Here is an 8193-nt window from a genome sequence, read left to right on the forward strand (position 1 = left end):
CCAAACCCCCGCACCTGCAAAGGCGCTCCTGTGCATTTCCTTCCGCTTCTATGAAGCCTGCCCAGTGCCCTCCTTTCCGCATTTGCGCCCCAGGTCTCACACTTGCGGGCTCGCAGATGCGGCCAATTCTTCGCACATGCACATCCTACATAGCCCAGCATTTCCTGCTCCTATGGACTCCCCTTGCGCACCAGTGACCTCGCACCTGCGACTCCTCCTTCCGCAGGTGCGAAAATAGCAGTAGCAGCAGCTTCAGCTGCATTTTCCAACTTCGACAAATCTGTTAACCACTCAAAATCACCCCGAAGCCCTTGGGACCTCAACCAAAAATACCAACAAGTCATATATCAACATACAAACTTATTCGAACCTTCGAATCATTCAAAACAACATCCAAACACCAAATTACCCTCGGATTCAAGCCTAAGAACTTCTAAATTTCCAAATTCGGCAACCGATGCCGAAACCAACCAAACCATGTTCGAATGACCTCAAATTTTGCACACACGTCACAAATGAAACTATGAACCTATTCCAACTTCCGAAATTCCATTCCGACCCCGATATCAAATTTTCCACTATCGATCGAAAATCGCTAAATTTCCAATTTTGCCAATTCAAGCCTAATTCTACCATGAACCTCCAAATTATATTTCGGACGCGCTCCTAAGTCCAAAATTACCTTACGGAGCTAACGGAACCCTCAGAATTAAATTCCGAGATTGTTTACACATAAGTTAACATCCAGTTGACTTTTCCAACTTAAGGTTCTAAATAAGAGACTAAGTGTCTCATTCCACTCCGAAACCCAGACCCGAACCAACCAACCCGGTACAACACAATACGGCTAAATAACACATAAAGAAGCAGAAATGGGGGAAATGGGGCTATGACTCTTGAAATGACCGGCCGGGTCGTTACATCCTCCTCCTCTTAAACAACTGTTTGTCCTCGAACGAGTCTATAAACATACTTGGAGTCTCGAATAGGCATGGATATCTACTCCGCATCTCCCGCTCGGTCTCCCAGGTGGCCTCCTCCACAGGCTGACCTCTCCACTGCACCTTCACTAAGGTTTTATCCTTTAACCTCAACTTTCGAACCTGCCGATCCAAAATAGCCACCGGTTCCATATCATAAGTTATATCACTCTCCAACTGAACCGTGCTGAAATCCAAAACATGGGACGGATCTCCAATATACTTCCAGAGCATGGAAACATGAAACACTGGTTGCACACTCGACAAGCTTGGTGAAAAGGCAAGCTTATAAGCCACCTCCCCAATCTTCTGAAACACCTCAAAAGGCTTAATGAACCGGGGGCTCAACTTGCCCCTATTCCCAAACCTCATAACACCCTTCATGGGTGATACCTTCAGCAAAACCTTCTCCCAACCATGAAAGATACATCACGGACCTTCATGTCCGTATAGCTCTTCCGCCTATACTGCGCCATGCGAAGTCGCTCCTGAATCAATTTCACCTTATCTAATGCATCCTGGACCAAGTCTGTACCCAAAAGCCTAGCCTCACCTGGCTCAAACCATCCAATCGGAGATCTACACCTCCTCCCATATAATACCTCGTACGAAGACATCTGAATACTCGACTGATAACTATTGTTATATACATACTCCACGAGTGGCAGAAACTGGTCCCATGAACCCCAAAGTCAATGACATAAGTGCACAACATGTCCTCCAATATCTGAATGGTACACTCGGACTGCCCGTCCGTCTGAGGGTGAAAAGTTGTGCTCAACTCAACCTGGGTACCCAACTCTCGCTGCACTGCCCTCCAAAACTGTGATGTAAACTGAGTGCCCATATCTGAAATGATGGAAACTGGGACACCACGCAGGTGAACAATCTCTCAGATGTAAATCTCAGCTAACCGCTCGGAAGTCTAAGTAGTACAAACTGGAATGAAGTGCGTGGACTTGGTCAGCCGATCCACAATAACCCAAATAGCATCGAACTTCCTCGAAGTCCGTGGGATCCTAACTACAAAGTTCATGGTGATCCACTCCCACTTCCACACTGGGATCTCTAATCTCTAAAGCAAGCCACCCGGCCTTTGATGCTCATACTTAACATGCTGACAGTTGAGACACCGAGCTACAAACCCAACTATATCCTTTTTCATCTGCCTCCACCAATAGTGTTGCCTCAAATCTTGATATATCTTCGCAGCACCCGGATAGATGGAATACCGCGAACTGTGGGCCTCCTTAAGAATCAACTCCCGAAGCCCATCTGCATTAGGCACACATATCTAGCCCTGCATCCTCAACACGCCATCATCACCAATAGTCACATCCCTAGCATCACCTCTCCGAACCCTGTCCTGAAGAACAAGTAAGTGGGGGTCATCATACTTAAGCTCCCTGATACGGTCATAAAGAGAAGATCTGGAGACCACGCAAGCCAACACCCGACTCGGCTCCAAAATATCCAACCTCACAAGCTGGCCCGCTAAGGCCTGAACATCCAATGCCAAATGTCTCTCTACTGCTGGAAGATATGCTAAACTCCCCAAACTCTCCGCCCGGTGACACAAAGCATCGGCCACCACATTGGCCTTCCCCGGATGGTACAGAATAGAGATATCATAGTCCTTAAGAAGCCCCAACCTTCTCCGCTGTCGCAAGTTAATATCCTTCTGCTTAAAAAGGTGTTGCGAACTCTGGTGATTAGTATAGATCTCACAATGAACCCCATACAATTAATGACGCCAAATCTTCAAGGTGTGAACAACAGTTGCTAACTCAAGATCATGGACAAGATAATTCTTCTCATGGGTCTTCACCTGGCGCGAGTCATAGGCAATCACCCTACCCTCCTGCATCAAAACACAACCAATGCCTATCCTCGAGGCATCACAATACACAGTGTAAGAACCTGAAGTTGATGGCAGAATTAACACTGGTGGTCAAAGCAGTCTTGAGCTTTTGAAAGCTCTCCTCACACTTGTCCGACCACCTAAATGAAGCACTCTTTTGGGTCAATTTAGTCAAGGGCAATGCAATAGATGAAAATCCCTCCACAAAGCGACGGTAATAACCCGCCAAACCAAGAAAGCTCCTAATCTCCATGGCTGAGGACGATCTAGGCCAACTCTGCTCCGCCTCTATCTTCTTCGGATTCACCTGAATACCCTCACTAGACACCACGTGCCCCAAGAATGCTACTAAACTGAGCCAAATCTCACACTTAGAGAACTTTGCATACAACTTCTCATCCCTCAATCTCTGTAATACAATATTCAAATGTTGAGCGCGCTCCTCCTGGCTACGAAAGTACACCAGGATGTCATCAATGAATACAACAATGAATGAGTCCAAATAGGGCTGGAATACACTGTTCATCAAATGCATGAACGTTGCTGTGGCATTGGTCAGCCCAAAAGACATCACCAAGAACTCATAATGGCCATATCGGGTCCTGAAAGCTGTCGTAAGAATATCTAAATCCCGGATCTTCAACTGGTGATACCCGTACCTCAAATCAATCTTGGAGAACACCCTCGCTCCCTGAAGCTGGTCAAATAAATCATTAATATGGGGCAAAGGATACTTGTTCTTGACTGTGACCTTATTCATCTGCCCGTAATCAATACACATTCTCATGGAACCATCCTTCTTTTTCACAAATAAAACTGGTGCACCCCAAGGTGACACACTAGGATGAATAAACCCCTTATCAAGGAGTTCCTGAAGTTGTTCTTTCAATTCCTTCAACTCCGCCGGTGCCATACGATACGGTGGAATAGAAATGGGCTGAGTGTCCGGCACCAAATCAATACCAAAGTCAATATCCCTGTCAGGCGGCATGCCCGATAGGTCTGCAGGAAACATATCCGGAAAATCACGTACCACCAGAACAGAATTAATGGTAGGAGTCTCTGCACTAACATCCCTCACAAAATCCAAATAAGACAGGCAACCCTTCTCAACCATACGCTAAGCCTTCAAATATGAAATCACCCTACTTGGTACATAATCTACAAAACCTCTCCACTCAACCCTCAAAAATCCCGGCATAGCCAACGTCACAGTCTTTGCGTGACAATCTAGAACAGCATAACATGGAGATAACCAATCCATACCCAATATCACATCAAAATCAACCATACTAAGTAACAATAGATCCACTCGGGTCTCCAGACCCCTAATAGTCACCACACATGACCGATATACGAGGTCCACAATAATAGTATCGCCCACAGGAGTAGATACATGTACAGATAAAACTAAAGACTCACGGGGCATATCCAAAAAATGGGCGAAATACGAGGAAACATATGAATACATGGAACCAGGGTCAAATAATACGGAGGCATCTCTGTGACAAACTGAGACAATACCTGAAATCACAGCATCTGAAGCCATAGCATCTGGTCTGGCAGGGAGGGCATAGAAACGGGCCTGGCCACCCCCTGATCTGCCTCCCCCTCTAGGGCGACCCCTAGCTGACTGGGCTCCGCCCCTAGCTGGCTGAGCTCTACCCCTAGCTGGCTAGGTGGGTGGTGGAGGAACTACTACTGATGCTATCGGCCGAGTACTCCACTGTGGAATCCCACCCAATAGCCTAGGGCAATCTCTCATAATGTGACCAAAATCCCCGCACTCGAAACAACCCATCCTCTGACGAAACTGCTGCTCCTGATGCACAAAAGAACTACCTGAGGGTACCTGAGCGGGCGGGGCATGATGAGGACTCTGCGCTGGTAGTGCACTGAATGATGACTAGCCCTGCTGATAACTGTGAGAACCATGGCCATATGATGCACCACGGTGAAATGGCCGAGCTATCTGAGCCTGTCTGAAATGATGACCTCTACCATGATGGAACTGGACCCCAAAACGAGCACCGCTGAATCCACCCTGACCACGAGGTCTCTTGGCCTCCCTCTCAACCCTTTCCTGACGGTGAACCATCTTAATCTGTCGAGCAATGTTGACAACCTCATCAAAGGTAGCACCAGACACCCTCTCTCAAGTCATAAGCAACTATAGCTAAAAAGTGAGAGCATCAATAAACCTTATGATCCTCTCCCTGTCCGTGGGAACCAACCAGATCGCATGACGGGCCAACTCGGAGAACTGCATCTCAATCTGCGTCACAGATATATCACCCTGGCAAAGCCGCTCAAACTGTCTGCGCTGCTCCTCTCTGCGGGATCGAGGCACGAACTTCTCCAAAAAGACCACGGAGACCTGCTGCCAAGTAAGGGGTGCTGCGCCAACAGGCCTACGCCTCTCATAAGTCTCCCACCATCTGAGTGCAGCCCCAAAGAACTGAAAAGTAGTGAATGAGACTCCACAAGACTCCAAAATACCAGCAGTACAGAGTATCCTATGACACTTGTCCAAGAAGTCCTGAGCATCCTCTCTCTCTGTGCCACTAAAGGGTGGTGGTTGGAGTCTCCCAAACCTCTCCAACCTATGCTGATCATCCTCAGGCATAGCAGGAACCACATAACCATGTGAAGTTGCAACCGGCTGGGCTGGCGGTGCCTCTGGTGTCTGAAGTCCCTGAACAACCTGCTCGGCTGTGCGAGCGATGGGAGTCTGAGTGCCTCCCCCGGCCTGAGAAGTGGTTGCGGCCGTCGACATAGAGACTGCCAGAGCAAGGCCGGTACATGTTGTCAAAATCTGAGCTAGGGCCTCCTGAAGGCCTGGAATCACAATAGGCATAGGTGGTGCCTGAGCTGGTGCATCAACAACTAGAACCTGGTCCTGATCTGGGACAACTGGTGGATCTGCAGGTACTACCCCAGCTGCTGTACGGGCTGCACCTCTACCCCTACCACGACCTCTACCGCGGCCTCGGCCTCTCGCGGCCCTGGCTGGTGGTAATGGTGGCTGGCTCTCCTGACCGGTAGCATGAGTCCTCACCATCTGTGAGAGAATGAAACAATAAATATTTAGTTACTAGAATCAATAGATTCGCACGACAATAATTCAAGAATGTGGAATTTTCCTAAAGGTTCTATAGCCTCTCGAAGATAAGTACAGGCGTCTCTGTACCGATTCGCAAGACTCTACTAAACCCGCTCATGACTCGTGAGACCTACGTAACCTAGGCTCTGATACCAATCTGTCACGACCCAAACTAACCCTGTCACGATGGCGCCTATCGTGGTACTAGGCAAGCCGACCTTTCCAAGACTTTTTAAAAAATTTAATAGAACTAAATTAAGAGATTTAAAAATATACGGAGTTTTTCATAAATACTAGGTAAAACCCAAATAAAAACATAAGTGCAGAAAAAGAAATAGCCCGACATCAGGGTGTCACTAAGTCATGAGCATCTAGATAACCAAACTAATACAACCAGTGTCTAAGTATCAATAGAAGACAGAAAGAAATATATAGAAGGAGAGACAAGGCCCTGCGGACGCTGGCAACTACCTCGTAGTCTCCGATACTCAATCCTCCCGGACTCAACTACCTCCGTAATCAAACACACCTGGATCTGCATATGAAGTGCAGGGTGTAGCATGAGTACAACCAACTCTGCAAGTAACAGAAATAAATAAGGAATTGAGAAGCAGTGACGAGCTATACGGTACAGTTAATTTTTTAAAAGTTTTCAGTAAAGAGTGAATATGCTTTCAAATCCTGTGGTATAAGTCCAAACAGTTTGCGTTTCATGTAAAACAGATATGGATCTTCCAGAAATTTCACAACAACAAGAGATAACAACCAAGTGCAACAATAAATAAAGCAAGTACAGCCTCTCAAGGCAACAGTCATGCAACCCATCTCAACCTCACACTCTCAGCTCTCATCCCTCAATACACACTCTCAATAGGTACCTGCGCTCACTGGGGGTGTTCAGACTCATGAGGGGCTCCTACAGCACAAGTGCTATAAGCACGAACAACTCACGTGCTGCACGGACAACTCACGTGCTATAATATCATATCTGGATCCGCACGGACAACTCACGTGCTGCACGGAAAACTCACGTGCCATAGTATAAACATAAGGATCCGCACGGACAACTCACGTGCTGCACGGATAACTCACGTGCCATAGAACAATACCTCACAACCAAGCCTTCGGCCTTACTCAGTCATGAACCTCTCTAGTCTCATAGCTCTCAATAAAGAAAGGGAAAGCAACCCAAATCAAAGTGTTACAGTATATCATCAGGGAAAAACAAATAACAGAGACTGAGGTAAACATGTACAGGAAACACTATGACTGATTATAATTACCATGAGAAGGAATATAGCCTAAGCATGATTTCTAACATGAAAGGCAATCAAGTTCTAGTAAAATAGGAATGCATATAAACACAAATAAAGGTTATTAGACTTCACAATCTCCCTGGACAGACCAAGTCTCAATCCCTCACACCGTACATCCACACGCCTGTCACCTAGCATGGGTATCTACTCCAAACAGTCACATTATACCAAACTCCGGGTTTCATACCCTTAAGACCAGATTTAAAAGTGTTACTTAACTCAACAGCATAGAACTCCTACTCCGGAATGCTCTTGCCCCTCGATTTGATCTCCAAATGCTCCGAATCTATTCACATTCAGTACAATGCCATCAATTTATGCTAAAGGAATGAATTCCACAAGAAAAATACCAAATTAGACTCAAAATCCGAAATTGGCTCAACCCGCCCCCGGGTCCACGTCTCGAAATCCGACAAAATTTATAAAACTAGAAAGCTCATCCACTCATGAGTCTAACCATACCAAATTCATCAAAATTTGACATCGTTTGGTCCTGCAAATCCTTAAATTACTCTCCAAAAATTCCAAGCCCTAACCCCTCATTTTCACTAATTACAATGATTAAACAACAGGAAATCACCATATATACGAGTATTAGGGCTCAAGAAACTTACCTCACTGATAGCCCTTGAATCACCCTTCAAATATCACTCCAAACGCTCCAAAAACCGACTTGAAAATGGTGGAAATGAACCAAATTTACGAAGGGTTCTATTTATGGTTTCTGCCCAGGCTTTTTCGCACCTGCGAAAAATTTCATGCTTCTGCGCCATCGCACCTGCAGAAAATCTATCACAAGTATGGAACTCATTCAGGAGCCCAGGTTCAGCATCTGAGGCCCAAACCCCCGTGCCTGTGAAGGCGCTCCTGCGCATTTCCTTCCGCTTCTGTGAAGCCTGCCCAACGCCCTCCTTTCCGCATCTGCGCCCCAGG

Source organism: Nicotiana tomentosiformis, chromosome 5 (assembly GCF_000390325.3).
Source record: "Nicotiana tomentosiformis chromosome 5, ASM39032v3, whole genome shotgun sequence".
Taxonomy (NCBI): domain Eukaryota; kingdom Viridiplantae; phylum Streptophyta; class Magnoliopsida; order Solanales; family Solanaceae; genus Nicotiana; species Nicotiana tomentosiformis.